We start from the raw sequence: 20,510 nt of genomic DNA, 5'->3' as shown, positions 1-20,510 counted from the left end.
GGGGAAGATGTTTTAAGATTTGGGTTTACTTCTCATTACTCTACTCCCATTTGACTGTCAACAAATTAAACTAGCACTCCTAAGTCAAGTCTGTTTTGCTCTTGACTATAACTGGTTAACGATCTCTGTCCTTATCTTGACCCAGGAGTCTTTCATTATATTTTCTCTCCCCTATCCAGTTGAGGAAGGGAAGGCTAGAGAAGCTTCAGTGGGCACCTGGTGTCCAGCCAGAGTCAAATCACTTTATCTGTTAAGAAAAGAGGTTGGTGCCTCTATAAGAAAAGAAAATGTAATCAAAACCTCAGGCCTGTTTAAATCCACATGAAATGTCGGCACTAAGTGCAGCCACTGCAACCTCAGCTGGTTAAGGTTGCACTGGGCTCACCTGACAAAGGGTTGCAGGCTCTGTGAAGAAATGTGCTTCCTGATCAGTTTTTCAGATTCAGAAAATATTTGCAGATATTTAAAAACACATGCAATTTTAAACACACACACCCCTGCAAAGTAAAAAAGAAGTATTTGATAATCCTTCCCTTGCTCAAGCTTTCAGAGGCCCCACACAGTTACTGAATTCCCAACCTGTCCCACAGAAAAAGTTCACATACCAATTAGCTGAAATTTGGCCGTACAAAAATTTCATTTCTCTCAAAACAGTAACCCCTGCTTCATAACAGTACTAGAGCAGAGCACCACAGTACCAAACTGTACTTTTCCCAGTAGGAGAAGTGGACTCCCTACACATTCTACACAACACTGTGGGGTATAAACATCTTGGTGCTTGTATATTCAAGTGGCAGCAGGAAAGTGGCTGCTCTCCACTGAAGATTCAAATTCCTCTAGGGTGTCATCATTGAATGGATCTGTAACTCAGTGAAAAAAGCACATTCACCCCATCCACCTTCTGTGATGATCTGTACACCCAGTCACGGCTGCAGACTGGGGCAGCGCCAGTATTGTTTTCCACTGTGCTAATTCTGCAATTCAGCTTCCCTATTCTCCTGTGTATTGCTGCCAGTTCCATTACTCAGACTCACATCACAGGGGCTGTGTGCAAGTTTTTTAAAAACTAAGGAAGAGTAAAACAGTGCCACAAAGAAGCAAACTGAAGGCACCCAGATTTAAGAGCGGCTGGATTTCCTTCATGAAGAAAGTCTTATTTTCCCAGCCAGCTTCCTGCAGAGAAGGCAAGCAGTTGTATATTGCTCAGGCACAGACTACCCCGATGAGTGAGCAAGATGACAAACTTGGAAGATGAATCTGCAGTGTGAGAAGGAGCAAGCCACAGCCAAGGGGCTGTTTCATCTCAGCCTGGAGGTGGAGGACAAGCTGGAACCCCCTTTTCTGTGGAAAAGGAGGTGAACAGTTTTTTGGGGTTGTTTCTTTTTTTCTTTTTTTTTACACTATAGTCTTACAGGTTTTCTGGGTTTGGATGACCCATGGAGAGTTTTTTTACACTCTCATCTTTAAGGGCATATGTGTGGACTGTGTATTTTAAAAACTAGAGCACATTTCATTGCATGTCTCTGCACCTGTGTATAACAATTTCTTCTCCAGAATTCCTTTAAAAATCCTTGAGCTGCCACTTCATTCAGAAATATTTCAACCAGCTAACAAATAACACACATGATGTCTCTCAAATTAATCAGTTTCCAGGGAAGGATGTATAACCCAAAAAGCTGGCTCTTCAGCTGGCTCCAACTGCTCAGCAGTTTTACTTCAAGGGAAGCAGCACCTCTTCTCCCCACTGTCAGTACCACCAGGTTGTAAGTAGAAGAATAAAATTAGAGACAGCCTTTCCAATCCCATGCAGTGATCCATTCAGTTACTGAGTTTGCTGTTCAGTACTTTTTGGGGCAAGTAGTTAAAAATAATGGGAATTAGTGTAACTATAACATGCTAGAGAAAGAAGCATGGCTGAATCTAGAAGTTAAAACAGTTTTCCCTAGTGAAAGGCAGAAGAGCTTATAAGTAAAACTTTGACACTTTGGGGCCTTTTTGATTTGAGTGGACAGGGATGATCTTGAATGTCTGATGCTTTTTACTTTTGTTTTCACAGCCAAAACTAAACTAGCCATGCAGCAAATCCTCAAAACCAAAGACATTTGATTTTGCAAAACCAGGTTCTGTGCCCTGTTCTAACAAGCTCTTCTAATTTTTCTGTGAGAAGAGTCTCTCACATAATTTCCCTGTTGCTTTCAGGCATTATATACGTCCCTTCTAATCCTTCATTCTTTTAGCGGGCTTCTATGTAGAGCAGGTTCCTTAGTACTAAACCAGGCATTTAATGTTGTTACTGCCATACCCTTAGTTATTCCCATTTTAATTTTATATGCTTAAGCACTAATTGAGTAGTGATCTCTTTGCAAATGTGACTTAACCTGCTGTTCTCCTGATTGCTTAGGCACCACAAATAAAAAAATAATGGCACTGGTAATTAACTGAGGCCTGGCAATATAACTTGCCTCTCAGCCCGTGACGGGTAGAAGTTCAATTGAAAAGTAAGGCATATAAATGCATATTAAGTGAACCAGAACTAAGCACCAACCAGACATACAAGAAAAGCATGCGTGGAAAAAGAACTTTAGATTTCAGTTTGAAGAAATTGGATAAACACAGGCAAGCTTTACTTTTCCAAAGACCAGGAGAATTATCAGTATCTAGATAGGCAGACAGAAAACACATGCACATACAGTTCCATTGTGTTTCCCAAGTAGCACCAGACTACAGAGAACTGGTTTTCTCCTTAGGAGAACATACTTGAAAATTTGTAAACAAGTATTCATAGGACACCTTAGCATTGCCTGGCAGGAAAGTAAACAGGAGAGAGACGTACAAGGTACAGAGCTGCAGTTCAGTCTGCAGCAAGCCATACTGAAAAAGCTGCTGCTCTGCTCTCAGTGGTGTGAAGGTTTTGTAGCCAGACAGAAGCACCAGGTTGCACAGAGGCTGCACCTTGTGAGACATAAAAAGCATGCTTGGAGAGAAAACTACTTCTAATGGGGGAACACACTCAAGCAAGGATACAAGAGGCGAGATAAACTCTTCCACCTCTCTTACTGAGGAAAACAAACCCCTGGGTTTTTTGTGCAGATCATGAACATTATAAGTCACCACAAACTGGAGAACAGGCATGGTGTAAACTCAGGATGTTTTGTCCTCACTCTTGATTTTCTTTGATAGGCCTCTGCAACTATCTCCCTCTTTTACCCTTACACTATTCATATCCAATTAGAAAGCCTTCATGCAGCCAATTTAGTACCTCTGAATCTCCACCTGTTATAATCATAACTCCACCTGTTATAATCATAACTGTGGAGTCTAGGGGATGAAGAAGCCGCCTCGTATTTTGAAGTTTAATAAGTTTCATTCCTGTAAATATTACACTTCTATTAAAATTCATGGTCATTTTTCCCACTGATTTCATTTATAAATTAATTACTTCCAATTTACTAAAGCATTGCATGACCAGTGACCTATGCAGGTCATCCCAAATGAGTGTCCATAAAACCTTTAAAATGCAACATCTCGTATTCTGTACATTTTGCTCATGACCCTCTCACAATTTATAATTGAAATTCACAAGGTAGGGTGGAAGAAAAGGGACAATTTTCATAGTTTATGTTCAGAGGATACTGAAAAATTAAGGTGATTCAGATGACAAAAAAAGCTTTTGTATAGAGGCAATGTTATGCCTACAAACTAAGAGAGCTCTACTTCGCTTAGTAACAGAGAATAATAAATAGACAAAAAGAATCAAAAGCATGGATGTTACACTGTCTTCTCTTTTTCTCTCTTTCTTCTCAAAGATAGATCTGCATGCCAGAGGCAATTATGTCCTACAGATAAGTGGAATAAGAAAATAAGTATATCTATTGAAAAGCACCTAAGTCTGCTCACACTGCAAGAACACCTGGAGTGAAACTGCTGAAAGTTCGCCAGGATGTTTTGGAAGAACTAGGATATCACAGAAGATACATCACGCATATAAAAATTATTCAGCCAGTATGAGGTATGCCAACCAAATTCTGTGAGAAAATAGTAGAAGCAATGGAGTAAGCAAAATAAAGAAGGCACTGTGTCCATAAGTGCCAAGAGGCAACATGGGAGTCATTGAAACATCAGGCTTTTGTTCAACCTCAGCATCTAAAAGCTTTAAAGAGTCACCATTCCCCAAAGCTTAATTGTAAAAAAAAGATTGCAAAACATATCTCAGTGATTGATATCAAAGCTACATTTGCAGAGACATATTCCTGGGAAGCATCGTGTTCCCGTCCCACCAGTTCCAGCCGGCAGCTTTCACTGGGGTGTGCAGTGTCCTGCGAGCACTGACCCAGTGGAGGCAGCCCATATCCCCCCAGCAGGTAGGTCATAACCCAGTAAAACTGGGTCACTTACTACCCAAGCATGGTGACCAGTTAGCCAGCAGTCTCTGAAGTGCCTTGCTGCCCTGGCAATGTGTCTGGTAAGAACATCAGTTTGACAACTTATTGGTGTAAGCAATCACTGCAGAAGCTCCTTGTTCTCCCCAGATAGTCAGTAACCCATGCCAAGCCTCAACGACCGACCTCACACTAAGCACAGCAAAGCATAATGCATGGGGCCATATTTCCTTCAGGCTCACACTGATTTATCACCCCACTGCTGCAGTTTAACACAGTACAGGGACTTTTCAAGAATTCAGAGTTGGTCTTGGGTATCATTTTTGATGCTGCAAGTGAGTTAGTTAAAACAAATAAAACAGTGGGAAAAACATTGTTTTCCTTCTCCAAAATGTTTGCGTTGTGGTATCAGCGCATTTGCTATTACTATGCACACCCTGCTTTACACATATTAAAAAGATTCCCAAGGAGCTGCTCACAATTCACAGGGCTGAATTCATTTTTTAACTGCACAAGTTAAAGCTGCAGACACTTGCTGGCAGCTCTCAGAGCTCATTATACATTGCTTCCTCAGCAAAAAATAGTTCTGTACGTAAACCTGCAAATTTTGAATCACCAAATTCTAGGCACGTAGTTATTATCAGATTAACTCATCTAGCTGGAAGTAGCAGTCCTTAAAATGCCCAAACCTATAATTCTTTCGTTCTAAGGCAAGCTAAATTGCATTAAAATCTCAGAGCACTTCCATGTGGTTTGCAAACCTGGGACTGTGCATGCTCCAAGGAGACATTTGCTCTGTATTGGTAAATCCCATTAACATTTGGTTGTTCTGCATCGCTGAATTAAAAGCAGCCTAGGTATTGTAAAAGGAGCAACATATTGTAAAGCCTGTGTAAAGGAGGTTTTGTAACTCCAAAGTTTCCAAGGTCAGCTGGGAGAATCAAATCCAAAGTGTGTTGACTGGTCCCTGGTGTAGCTGGAAAAACAAAGGAAATGCAATCTCTGACTCTGCTTTTGATCCAGAGGAATTCAGAGACCTCAAAACTAAGGACACTGTTGATTGCAGTGCCAGAAGGCACTCAGATGCTAGAATGATGTATGGCCCTGTACAGAACAGAACTACAGTACTTTGTGGACATGCAAACAAGACAAGACCCCCCCTCTCCATCTCAATCTAATTTTTTGAAAACTTTGGATTCTCCAAACACCAGTGCTTTTCCCTCTGCTGCACACACAACTGCTTTAAAAAGCAATTATTATTCACAGAGAGGAACGTGAGTATCTTGAGAAGAAAAGAATCAGAAGAGTTGTGAAGAACTGAATTTATTATCTTGGTAAGAAAAAAAAGAGAGAGAAAAATAAGTAGAGACAATGTGACCATAGATATAGGACACAAATACGTTTCAGTATTCAAATTCAAGTCCAAGGATTATGAATTATTTATGGTAATGTTAACCACTGTCTTAAGTTGCCACTGATTAGTACACAGTTAATGCAGCTCTTCTTTTAACTGTCTGGACAAGAAAATACTGCTGTAATCTGGAACTCTCACTTTTAGGATCTTTTTGAAACCTAATTTAGCAAAACATATGATGTTGTCCTTTTTACTCTGTCAAAGCTTCTAAAGTGTTATTCAAGCAGAGATTAAAAGCACCTGCTGCTAATGTGGCAGAAAGATTTATTCTCTTTTCAAACCTCAGTTAGAAGTTATTGTTTCAACCTCTGCTCCACAGTGGGACAGACGTAACTGTGCAATAACCAGTGGTAAAGGCTGCTTTTACTTCAGTGATACAGAACAAAGGAATGTTAGTAGGAATTACTAATACAGAGCTAAGAGCTGTATCAGTCCCCCCAGTTCCACACCAGCCCTTTCTGGAATTGTCATTCACAGGGTTTTGGCTACCTGAACACAAGTGTGAAGTACCATTTGAGACGCCCTTCACTATGTAAGACATCCTCATGGTTCTGACACACATGACACAACCTTCTGGAAGAGCAGCTGGATTATAGGAGATGGAAAACACCTGAAAGGCCTCTATGCTACCTCTATTTTGAAAACTGGGTCCCATTACTCATCTTTTAAACCTCCTTGCAAATGCAACTTATTCAGAGCATACTCTCTTGGTGCTTGTATGTGTGACTCACATCATGCATTCTCTTACTGCATCACTTTCACTGTAAAATTTATATCTGCCCTGATTTTGTCCTACAGCAATTTCTATTCCGGATGAAACAGTCCTGTGAAAAGATCTTTTGACTCTGCTATGAAAGAATTTAAAACTTCATTCACTAATTTTCCAGGGAGAAAAATTTAGAAGGCTCATTCTCACAGGTTCAAAGCACTTGATGCCACGTGACACTGCCAATAACCTATATGTTTTTCCCTTTTAAGTCATCAGCTTAAATTCTACTCAGTTTGAGAGGACAGCATGTCTCACTCCTGAATTAATTTCTCACAGTCCTATATGTTAGAATAGGTTGGAAAAAACTAGAATCCAGAATAAGGTTTTCCTTGATAAAATCGACACAAGCAGTTCTGACACCTGGAGGACCAGGCATAGAAGAGGCAAGTGTGAACATGTTATTCTTCATGACACCTGACAGCCAGGTATATAGCAGGATCAAGAAAGCACAGGCTTTCTCATGTAAAAAGTCATCCCAACTGTATGCTCTGGAAGCTGCATGAAGTCATTGTGTCTGTATGTGCCTGACTCAGAGGCAGGATGACACTAAAACCCTTCTTGCCCTTCATCACTAAACTGCATTGGGTGGAAGAGTAATATAGTGACTCAGTTACACTCTGTGCTCTCTAGTTCACATTATCCTCTGTGTATTCCACCATTTCCAGCACAAAGATACTCTCAATAATTAATAAAAAATAATCATGGAATGCTTAGCTGAGCTAAACTCTTCACAAGTTGCCCATCTGCCCTGTTTACTTTCATTTAGCATCAGCATTACACCAGAAATACTTTTGCTCCAAAGAGACAGGACACACTCAAAGAACAAAGGAACAGCAGCACATGGGCTTCCTTGTCCTAATTTTGCCTTGGGGCAAGGCACAGCTCCCACTAAGAGCTCTGTCCTGCCTACACTCAAGGGAAATAGCAAAGCTGCAAACACAAGATCAGCATTTTTTAACATAACTTGATAGTCATTTGTGGTTTTATTTCCAAGGGAAATGGCTATGAAGCATTAAACAGCACACTCAGACAGGGAGCATGGATAGTATAGTAACCTGAAAAATCCATGTTCAGTACTAGTAGAAATGACGTTACTGGATGTACAGAGGAGTTCCGTTCTGGGTCCCATCAGCTCACCTGACCACAGCCAAGGGAAAAGAGGGGACAAATACTGCAAAGTAACTTCTTTACTAATCAGAAAGCAGACGATATCTCATTGTACACAGCAAAAAGAGACAATATTTGCAAACAAAGAAGAGTGAGAAGAGTTCTGTGATGATTTTGGGGGGGGGGAGCAGGTCTGGAAGTTGATTTTAATTGCTCTTACAAAGCTATTTGGTAACACAGGCCCTAGGAATCTCAATGTACAGAACTACCCATCAGTTTTGGTTTGTCTCCTGTTCTAGCCTCCTTTCCATCCCACTCATCCTGTTCCAACAGCCTTCCCATCAGCTCAAACCTATTGTGCCATTGTTATTATTTTTGTTGTTGTTGTTAAATTGCTATCATTCCAGAAAGTGCATTCTTTTCTTGAGAGCTACTCTGTCTTGATAGGTAAAAAAATGAACTACTCACTTTTTCAAAGAAAAATTGAGATCTTCTGCTGAAAGTTTTGAGAAATTATGAAATATTATTCAACTTCTTCATAAGAAAAACCACCCAATTTTCAGCTGGTTCCTCCTAAGGTTCCATCTACACCCCAGTTGCCTCAATGGTGGGAATCGGTTTTTAAACCCAAGTTTAGTGTGGTTGACTGGTTCTTACAGTATGTGCAAATAGCACTGCTCTAAATATCCATTTTTCTAATAAAAACCAAGGGACAGATTCACAGGAGAGAATCCCCTGCGAAGAAGTTATTAATAAAAGGCAAACATTATGGTTGTTTTTATTGACTCCTATAGCAGTTGGTAGGTGCTGTCCTCCTGATAACCAGGAAACCCACTGAAAAATAAGAGGGAAAGAAAGAATTTTGGGAATTCACTTATAAAGCTTTAATTGAGGGAGTACATGAAAAGATTATAAAAATCTTCTTCAACTCCCAAAACTATATCTTCCTTAAAGTTCTAACTTAACCACACCATTCTGTGAAAAATTGTACTTACCTATCGCAACTCCTTTTTTTCCTCATGCAGAGGGTACAATCAGGATTCTCTCTTGTTTCTTGCATTACTACCTGTATCACTGCTATGTGTGCTAAACTCCGGGTCTTGGGCTGGTGTTGCAGCATGGAAGTGACCTTGACAGGGACAGGATGTTCCAAAGTTTCAGCTGCAGTGTAGCTCATATAAGGACTAAGATATTGCCAGCTACTGCAATTTCAAATCTACAGGAACAAGATAATCATGCAGCTGTGCATATTGAATGCCGACAATCACTTGCGCTCTGGTGATTAATTAAGAAGAGCTCAGAGTAAAAAAGACTCACTTAAGAATTATTAAGGGAAAAAAAACTCACACTCCCTCCTGCAACTTTTTTGTCTCCTAACAGCACAGTCTTGTCTTAGGCTGCTTTCTCTAAAGAAGAGAGGACGTGTCTGTTCAACTGTGATTCACAGGAGGCTTTTCACAGCTGACACAGGGAACTGCAAAGTGCCGTCTGCTTCAATTCTTTACCTCCTCAGACAATATCTGGTGGTGAACAGGTGCATGAGAATATTAAATACAGACAGAGTTATATCTTACTGCAGAAAAGGGAACACAAAAGGAGGAAAAAGCACCCAAAGAGATGAGTGTCCTCTAACGAGGAGCATTTTCAGTAGTCAGTGGGAACGTACCCAGTTACTTACTGCTCATTTTAGTTTGTATTGGTTGATCAAAGTTAATTCCTTCCTATTATCCAAGAGGCATTTAACTCTCCAAATGAGACTGGAAAGTTATTTCAGATGGGTAAGAATAGGGAGGCACTCTGTGAAGCCAACAGATATTTAATGTGTCTTGCTGTATCCCCACAGTACTATGAGATACCCCCACAGTACTATAAGGATATTTAGGCTCCAGTTCACAAACCAGCAATGTGATCCAGAGGTGCTGTGAAGCCATTTATCAGGGGATATGCATCAAACCAGTGCCTAAGCCCAGAAGTACAGAAGGGTGCAAACTTACATCTATCTTCTCACTCCACTGGAAAGGATTATAGAACCCTAGAATTGTTTGAGTTGGAAGTGACCTAGTTCCAACCCCCCTGCCATCAGCAGGGACACCTTCCACTAGACTAGGTTGCTCAAAGCGCTGTCAAACCTGGCCATAAACCCTTTCAGCAACAGGACATCTACAGTTTCCCTGGGCAGCCTGTTCTGTTGTCTCACAGTAAAGAATTTCTTCTTAGTGTCTAACATAAACCTACTTTTTTTCAGTATGAAGCTGTTCCTCCTTGTCCTATCACTACATGCCCTTATAAAAAGTCCCTCTCTGGCTTTTTTGTGGGTCATCTTTAGGTGGTGGCAGGTGCTGTAAGATCTCCCCAGAGCCTTCACTTCTCCAGGCTGAACAATGCCAACTGTCTCAGCCTGTCTTCATAGCAGTGCTCCAATCCTCTGACCATCTTCACAGTCCTTCTCCGGACTCACTCCAGCAGGTCGATGTACCTCCTACACCGGGGGCTCCACAGCTGAGCACAGTACTTCAGGGCAGAATCACTTCCCTGGATCTGTTGGCCAAAATTCTTTTGATGCAGCCAGGACACAGTTGGCTTTCTGGGCTGCAAATGTATATTGCAAGGTCTTGTCAAGCTCCTTCTCAACCAACAGCCCAAGTCCTTCTCCTCAGGGCTGCTCTTAATCCATTCTCCCCCAGCTCATATTGGTGTTGGTGATTGCCCTGACCCGCATATGGGATCTTGCCCAACTCACCATGCAGGGTCTGCACCCCTAATTACAGCTCACCTCAGTGGGAAATTATGATGCCACAGCCAGCATCAAGGTCAGTCCATAAATTGCTGTTAAAGATCTAGACAGCCATATACACAGTCAGCAAAGTAAAAGAAATGCTATAAGACACCTTCCCCTGCTCTGAAAGTGAGGAAAATGTTGTTCTTTAACTCTCTGTACTTAGACAGCATGGGTCTATTCATCAGCTGCAGGGAGCCAAGTCTGTATTTAGGAAATGGTATTTATAATGCAGTACTATACTCAATGTCAGTTCCCAGAGGACACTCTGTGCTGTCTCTGTTGCTCTACTGGAAGTGAACAGCTGCTTTCTAGATTTCCCAAAGCCCTGGTGCAAAATAAATCCTTCTCTCTCCACTTAATTTTAAAGAGCAATGATGCCTGGGCAGGGAATATATGCAGGAGCGGAACAAAAGCAAGGAATGAATTGGTTTATATCATTTAACATTTGTATTATCTGTAAAATTATAATTTAAACTACAAAGCCGACAAAACTGAAAGTACCATCACAGATGCAAGAAAGTAACTGCCATAGGGCACAAACACCACTTCCCTCTTCCCCCCCCAAGCTGTATTCAACCTTCCCGATTCCACGGAGTCTTTACCACAATGAAGGGAAAGCAAAATGAATCTGTAAAATCAAACGTATTTCATCCAAGAAAAAGAAAGAAATTGAGAGCAAAAAATACATAGGCTCACTCCAGGTCCTGTAAGCTAGCCTTCACAGGACTATGGTCAAGACTAGCTTGTTTCCATTTTAGTTCTTATTTTTAGCAGGTTTATACAGCACTGCTGACTTATTACACTGCAAACTGAAATCCAGTTCACAAAGCAGAACAGCCAATTGTTTAATCTGACAAGGTCACAAAACTAGTCTCAAGGTTACGTTACATTGTTTTAATTTCTGGTCGTGTGGGACTTTAAAATTTGTTCTTTTAAAAGCTGAGGCAAATCTTTATGTTCTTCCATCAACAAATCTGGAGGGGGCAGCTCCTTGATGTTTTTGTCCCCTTATTATTTGCCCTACATGTTTTTAAGATTTCCTCAGAGCCCTCTTTTTGAGCACATACCCATAGCAGATTGAGATGTTGGTATCCAAGCTAAGACACACTGGGGAATACAGCAAGAACAACCATGCTTTCATGTGCTCTTATTTATGGCACATGATTTCCAATGTATATTAACATTTACACCACCCATCTACCTTCTCAATCATCAGTGAGTGCTTCAGCTCACACATGATTACAGTTATTGTGCTGCCCTTTACATTCAGACAGTTTTACTAATGGATACAGCTTGTCTGATTGATAGAAATTTGTCTGTTGCCTGAACTTCACCTAGAGTTTTGCAGCGGGCTGCTCCATCTCCAACACAACTACAGTTTAACAGAGTAATACTCATCTCTCATTCCCTGACTATAAAGGAGAGAAAGTAAATAAATAATAACATATACTTTTATACACCCACTTTGCTCTCTCATACATGTGTCTGCATTTATGCACACAGAACTCACATGCACAAATTGTGGATTTTATGTGTTAACATATACATCAGTTTAATGTTCTCTCTTCTTTAATCAATTATCCATGATAATCCATTGTATTCCCCTAGGTACATAGTCATCAAAGCCACTTTAAACCTCTTCTTGAAGATCAAATGACTCTTTAATCCATTTATTTACAGTTTACAGAGTTACAGAAAATTAATCAGGATCATAAGTTAGCTACTGCAGCAAGCGTCTTCTGAAGCCTGCTATCATTACAAACACTAATTCTCAGAGACCCAACAGGACATGGGAAGAAAGGAATAAATCTCCTCACGTCTGTTCCTCCCATCAGCAGCTGTCAATGACCGTCTCTCTCTGATCCTTGTTTGATCAAACTGTGCTCCATCAAATCCATTTAAATGAATTAGCACTACTAAGGTAACAGGAGAGCTAATTAGTCTTAAACTTTGTACTTAAGTTCTTCATATAGGGTCTTCTGGTGCCTAGCAGGCTGGGCTGGATGTTTCCTTCTGAAGTTCACTGGGCACAATAATCCATATGTGAGGAAGAGTGTGGATTACACGAGAGACCACATTTCTTTGAACTCTGCTAAAGTTTCACTTTACTGCTCCATGTCTTCATCCAAACATTCCCTCCCTTGTACCCAGTTCTGTACACTAGGCAGCCTACCAATGAAGTTTAATGGCCAACTTTCTGTTTATTATCAATACTGAACCATTATAATCAAGCATTAACTGGATGAGATCTCACAAATTTAGGGTGTGACATTACACATTAGCATGTGAGCTGTGTATATTCACACCAGTTCTTCTCTAAAAGAGTCAAGAAACTCTGCCAGAAAAAGTGACACACAGTGAGCTCCTGAATGAATTTTTTATTAATTCTTCAAACCCCTATAATACTATTAATAATTACATTCACCTACACATGCAAAACCAGCAACCCCTGAAATGCTATCATTGCATTAGAGACAGTAGGAGCAGAACATAGCTGTAAAGAAAAGGAAGTGAACAAAAATGCCATTGACAAATGGCTCTGCTGGAGGTGTTGGAGCAAACTCAACACTATTTGATGAAATAAAATTGACTGGGTTAGAGGGAGATCAGGCTTCCCATTCCAACTTACCCACATATTACCAAGACTTCACTTTTGCTTCTCCTCCAAAGAAGATACTACAGTCATGAAATACATTTTCAAAATGTACATAGAGCAATAAAATAGATACACTAAAGCTTCGCTAATATTGTAATCAGTTCTCATGAAGGGATAATACATAAAACTTTTCTTTATCAGAAAATATTTATATATGCTGTAATCCCATTCAGAAAATACATCATTGCCTCTTTTTCATAGAGTGCCTCCAAACAACTTCACAAATGACCTCTTCATTTACAATTACTTCTGTGGATAAGTGATACTCTCATCATATTAGAAGGTTGCCATAGGGTAGAAGTCCCCTCCTGCCATATAATATCCATTTACTTTATTTTGATTACAGTAAATAATCAAGGAGGTAGATCCTGTCTGAAACACAATGTGTATATAAGAGCACTATTGCTGAAAAAGTGCAATCTGGGAGCTCCTGAGAAAAAGGCATTCCCATGTTACAGCTAATTTCCAGACAGGCTACATGCTAAAACACATTTTTGTTGGTGTTTGGTTTTTTGGGGTTTTTTTACTTATGCATTTTGGTAAATAACTTGGGCCTTGACAGACTGAAATTCTGTGTATTAAAAATTGTATTGACATATAAATGCTATTTAAGCAACTAGACTGCTTGGTATTCCTTCAGTAGAATTATTGAATAAAGGCACTTGGACCGAATCAATAGGAGGATGTCAAAAGGAGAAAATTAAAATAGATCCTCCTAATTTAATGTGACAATTTCTTCTGGTTCTCTTCCAAGAAAAATCATACCAACTTGGATTCTTGTACAATCACATATCAGTACGCATCTATTAGTAAGTCTGGGCATCTAATTCTTCTCTCACATATTTCAGTCAGCTCTTAGAGAGGTGTTATCATGGCATGTGACATTTGCATCAGAGAGCCTAATTTTGCTTTTTCTTGCATTGACGTAAATCTTCAGTAACAGAGTTAACTCCCTAAAAAAACCTGCACAGGGGAAAAGAGAGTTGAGTCTAGTCAATATAAATACAATACCATATCCTTTTTCTTTTTCCTGATTAGAGCCCTACTTTATAATCACCTTAAACATCTCCCAAAATGCCACACTTACCAGGGAAGGCAGTCAAGTAAGGACACAACAGAGTCCTTGACAAGGATTCAGATCACTTTCGCAGTTTCCCTGATTCTGTTCACCTTTAGCATGGAGAGAAGAGCCTGGAATTGCTCTATCTGGTCTCAGCATGGTAGGGACTTGCTCCTAGAGAACATCTGCAGTTCCTTCTTCCATTTTCCCCATTTCCAGGCTTCATGCCTAAATTTCCCAGTTTAAAGCTGTTTACACATCAAGGTTTTGGTAGCTATGAGGCTACAGGGGCACCTTCTGTGAGAAGCTGCCAGAAGCTTCCCTCGTGTCCAGTTGGGCAAATGCCCATTGACTCCAAAACCAACTCACAGTTGGCCAAGGCCAAGCCCATCAGTGATGGGCCTCTGGGGTAACTGCAATGAAAGGCTCATGGGTTGAGAGAAGCACAGGAAGAGATCACTCACCAATTACTGTCACAGGGAAAAGAGACTCAACTTTAATAATTTAATCTATTTCCAATCAAATCAGAGTAAGGCAAAGAGAAATAACACTAAATTGTAAACCACCTCCCTGCCATCCCGCACTTCTCCCTAGGATCAATTTCCCTCACAATTTTCTCACAGTTTTCTCTACATCTTCCCCCACTGCAGTTATTAACTGAAGGATATGAGTAACTTCAAAAAGTGAATTAGATGCATATTTCCTAAAAAGGTAAAAGGTAAAGTATGATGTTCACATCAGGCTTATTTACCTCTTATCCTTCATATCCTAAAGCATCTCAATACAGGGTCTCATAAAGCCTTCATTAAGGCTGTACAAGTATTTTTTTGCAGAGCACCAAACAATTTTGCTATGTGTCGGTCATTCTTCCTTTTGCCTAAGGAGAGAGCATTTGTATGCATTTCCTGGACAGGTGCAGGAAGGAAAACAATGCAGCACTTTCTAAGCACCGAAGTTCACACCAAAATACGGGGATGTAGTTGTCCAACCTCCTCAGTGTAACACATTGCTGCATAGGATAAAAGTCACTGGAGCATATAATGTGTCTCTCTCTTCCAAGACACCTATGAGAAACCCGAAACAAATTACGCAATGTATTTCCCAGACACCAAAAGATGGCAGTGTTTCAGAGCATTACATGTATCTGTGTGTGGTTTGGCTAGTCTTATATGTTGTGCTCATAATGGTAAAGAATCAGCTGAATTGTGATTCTGCAATCCAGTAACAGGGAAAAAGCCAAATTTCTTCTATGCCACTTCATTACAAGGCGAGCCACAAAAACAAAGTAACCAACTGCAAAAGCTACTATTGTGCTCTGAATACTCTTCAAGATTAGCAAGCCAATGCCACATCCAATATGTACTTGTAAGATAGATATGTGTGTACATCAGTAAAAAATAAGTTTCATATTAAAGGTTATATTCTTATAAGTTTTCTTCAACCATGTCTGGGAAAGGAGCACTGGTGAGCTAAATTTTGCATCAGAAAAGGTGTAAGAACTCATCCTGTTGCAGGGTAACCAAACACAAGGAGGGAAATTCACGCATAACCCTGTGAAAGTGCTATAATTTACTTTCAGTTGTGAAAATCACCTGAGAATCTCAAAGCTGCACCTTGCTAGCCTGTACCAGCATCACTGTAACATAGAGATATCATTATGAAAGTGCATTGGAATTCTTCGTTCCTTAATAAGGAAAACTCTTGTTTCCACCTTCAGCATCTGTAGTCGTATGACATTTGTGGAGAAATCTGCATCCCTCAAATGACTGAGGAGACTTGCAACTTCATTAAGCCTATTATAATTCTCCTGTCACACAGGTAGGTTGCGAAGTTGAGGAAACTTACACAGTGTTTCAGTATGCTGTTCTACCCCAGGCTCTCATAGATGTTCCAGCACATCACACAGGTCTTGAGACATGCAGGCCTGCACAAAGGGTCTACAGGAGTCTTGTAAAAGCATTTCTCATCTTCCTCAGCAATTGCCTAATTCTGTTCCTAGTTCCAGGAAGCAGAGCATCTGCTTGCTTTCTGTATTCATTTCAATTTCTCTTTTCCACGTCAGTTTTCAGTAATTCATCGTTCAGCTTTCCCTTGCTTTCCACTGCCTCTCTATGGATATATACTGTAGGCATCTTCTGTGATCATTCCTGACACACAGCCTAGCCCCTTTAGCAGTCCTTCTTGAGTATCCCACTGCAGCCTTCTTCTAGCCAATTAGTTTTCTGTTCTTTCTCCTGCATTTTTTGTGGATTCAAAGCTCTCACTATTCCATCTGATTTCTGCAGCTTTTATCTTGTCTTCATTGGGTTGCTTCAGCCCGTTGCCACCAGCTCATGCAAGGGCAGTACACATCACTTCTCTCAAAGGTGCTGAAATGCTGAAATATCAGCAGTCTCCCACATCCCACGAGGCTTCCACATGCAGTAGTTGCTTGGATGGAACCTTCCCAATTTTCTTTCTTTCTTTTAATTTTAGAGAATAAATCTGTTCTGGGGATGGACCTGGATTTGGTGGTGGAAAGAGCATTTATCTGTCAGACTCAAGGTCATCTGCTGACATAGGAAGACTAAACAGTAAGTAGGCAGGAAACTGGAGGAAAAGCAGAAAGATTTCATAGGTACAGAAACTGAAACTCTAACTGAAGAATAGTATCAAATCTCTGCCTCTGCTGCTGGATTTCCTTCTGATGTTTATTGGCTTTAATCTTCAGGTGTCAGTCTGCAATCTGTAAAAAGTGGATATCATCATCCCCTCTCCTTAAAAGGTCTTTTGAAGTCTTTACTGTTTAAAACCTAGAAGGTTATTTCAGCACAAGCACCCTAGAAAAGTCCAAGGTGAAAGGAAGCCATCAATGTTTATGCAAGAGTACACAGAGGAGTGGAAAAATACTTTGAAAGATATTTGGTGAATGAACACCAAGTGTCCTCTGTGCTGGGTGAGACAGGAGGCCTGTAGAAAAAACATGACCAAATAGCAAACAAAAGGCATATTGCATAGAGAGAAAGCAAATTAGGGCTTCTGCTGAGCATGAATTCCAGCATTTCTTTGTTTCTGGGTACTTGGCTTTGCCTCTTTAATACTGTCTTTATAAAATCATTTCATGCCATTTAGCTACCCTCTCATTAATCAGAGATTATGGATGCTTTTATTCCAGAGACATTCTTGTGCTCACAGAAAATGAGTCTCCAGTGACCTCAATGCAGAATATAGGGTGTTAGCAAAATAAAAATAGGTAACAATGAAACAATTCAATTGTTTTGTTTCTCTTTTCCTACTGCAAGGAAGCCACATCCAGGGCTCTTTGAGATTAAAAAGCGACAGGACCAAACTGCCAACAGGTTTAGCAGTACTTAAAAGTCTGTTGGAAGACAAGAAAGTTATAAAAAAATTATCACCTGTTTCAAAGTGGCTGTATATTCCTGGGGTGGCTGTGCTGTGCTCATTAGTTTTGCAACAGTACAATTCAGTTGCCTTGTTCTTACAGAAAAATAACTGAGGTCTGGATGTGTTCACTCCCTCCCCTTGATGGAACGTAGCAAATCACCTTTGAGAGCCCAGGAAAAGGCAGCTAAATATACAAAGCTGCCTCTTCACAGCTGCCCAGGAGGTAAAATCTTTGTGAAAAGATGAGAGAAACTGGAAGGGCTCCCTTCTAGCTACCCACAAATGTAATCCAGAGAAGGCTGGAAGAAGCTATTGCTGGCTTATCAGGCTCATCTTTGCTGGATCTCATTATCCTAGAAGAAACATTTTCATTTCATTATTTGCCTTGAAAGAGCATTGGGAAGGGGGAAAGCTATAATAACTTGACATCACAGAATGATAAAAACGAAAATGAAATTACTAGTAGCAGCACAGGCACTGGGTACACACGCCGTGCCAGCAGACCCAGCTTCTTTTTATAGTGGTTCGCCTTGTACCACTTCCTTTAGAAAATTAATTTGGACCAGTGACTCTCCACTGATTTCTCTAGAGCTCAGCCAGCTTCCTCCCACAGAGGCATGAATGCCAGAAAGCTGTTACTCATCTTCTCGTACAAGGAGAGAGTCAGTATCAATTCTGATCCACAGTATCCAGAGATTAATGCAAAAATAATTATAAGAAAAATTATTTACTGAATATAATATACAATAGGTCAATCTATTGTTTCCCATCCTGTGTTTCATTTAGCATTTTCAGCATCAGCAAGCTTTTCAGTAACCCAGTTTGTCATTAGTCTTTCTGCTACTGCCACTATGCCATCCTTATCTCAACATCAGATACTACTAATACATGTTTTTGAGGTAATGTCATTGCAAGAAAAATATGGCAGTCCAAAGAAAGCACAAATCTCAGAAAATCAAAGGTGAGGCACTGCCTCTAAATCAAGAATTTGGATTAAAGATTAAATGCCCACATTCCAATTCTTCTTTTACTCCTGGATGATATTTGAAAAAATATAACACTGTATAAGAACATCCAAATAGAAAGACAGAGAAATCGATTTTTATGGGAGGAACAGCAGTTAGTGATTGCACTTTCATTCCTTCCTGGGGACCAATACCTAACTTTGCTACAATAAATTCTCCCATTTTACATCTCCCTCTATCAGTGTTTACACGGCATGACATTCCTCATATCTGCTATGCCACAATACCTACAGTCATATTCAACAACTATTTACTGCAAACAGTGCTTTATATGGTATATACAAGACCTCACAGAACATTGGAATATAGAATAAAACAATGCTGAATTGTGCAATTCTGCAATATCGCCCACATAAAGCGCATGGAAAGAGACCACAGTGGAAGTGAAGTTGGTCACAGTTTCCTTCACATTTTCCCAGCAGGAAAAGGAAAAAATGTATTTTTCTGCTTCCCCTACCCTGTCCCTCAGTCTATTATACTTTTACTTCCACACCAGCACATGCAACACCATCTCCTGCATTCTCTTGTTACCAGGTTCCAGCAAGCCAATGTCTGCTGAGAATATTTCTCTTTCTGGAAACCCCTGAATTAGCTGGGTTCGCTTCTGAGTGAAGATCCCTTCGATGGATGGTGGGCATTTATGGGCTCTCTTCTCGCTTTCTCATCCTTATGCCCCCAGCCTTTCCCACTTTTGAGCCATGAACCTACACCATGGATATCCAGTTATAGAGGGAATCCTGAGAATGGGCAATGGGAAGCTATGTCCAGATGCAGTGAAAGCACCCATCAGTGCACTGCAGAGGGTCATTCAATCAGGTCCTGGCTCCAGGCATTTTAAGAGTCTGTCCACTTCATCCAAAAATTCTTTCAGCTTTTGCTTACTTTCAAATGAGATGTGTAGAGTTTTTACCCATAGGCACCGTCATTTCTCATTCCAAAACACTACCAGTATTTTTCAGGGCTATACACATGGTGAGCCAAACATTACAGAGTATTTCTTTTCTCTCCTAACAAAAGCTATTAAAACATTATTTCATTTTTATCTTCATCATGACCTTTTTCCTTGTTTCTAATATTGCACCTCTATACAACCTATTTGATGCTCTTTTCCATCACCTTCAAATCTTGACACAACATTGCACAGCAACAAAAAGACACTGCCAGAATGCGTTTCTCCAAGAAGCTGCTTTTTGGGACCACATGTCTGCCTCCCTGCCAGGCATGTGATTCAATCAGCAACAGTGCAAGCTCTGCTGCAAAGAGACTGCAGGCACATGGCTCACAAACTTTCCACCAGCCTGGGGACGTTCTGGTGGTTTAACAATGCAATTTTGTTTAGTTTGTTGGGAATGTAGGTTTATTTAACACAATTGTCTTATAATAAGAATAGGCTGGGTTTACAGACAAAAGCATAACTCTCTGACAAGTCTGAGCTAAGACACCACAGAGAGATGTTTTCTAAGTGATGCTGAGAGATCACAAGTGTCAGAAGACACCACCAAGCCATTGCAACTACCAGGCTGTGGAAAAGGAGGAAGATGACATTTCTCAGTTGAGTAAATAACATCTGATCGAGCTATAGCATCTATCTAGGAAAAACAGCTGTGACTGATTGCAGAACATACATCAGATTTTTTATTACTTTAATGCATTGAATAAAGTACATAAATAATAACCAGGATGTTTCCTTTCAGGATTTGCTTTAAAATTAGCAATTTATAACTGTGATAAATGCACAACTTGCTAATAGTCCATGGGTAAGCATGTTCTTGGCATACAATTCTTACTCAAGTAAACAGAGTAATTTTCTCATTTTCACCTTGAGTATCACTCAGACTCTCAATTTAAAAACAAGAGTAAACCCTGTCCAAAAAACTGAATGGGGTTCTCTCAGAGTTGTCTATTTGAAAGAGTATTATCCTACAAGACAGACAGCT

The sequence above is a fragment of the Corvus brachyrhynchos genome, unplaced genomic scaffold (genome assembly GCF_000691975.1).
Source record: "Corvus brachyrhynchos isolate BGI_N302 unplaced genomic scaffold, ASM69197v1 scaffold23, whole genome shotgun sequence".
Lineage (NCBI taxonomy): Eukaryota > Metazoa > Chordata > Aves > Passeriformes > Corvidae > Corvus > Corvus brachyrhynchos.
The sequence above is the reverse complement of the archived record's forward strand: the minus strand, read 5'-3'. Positions refer to the sequence as shown.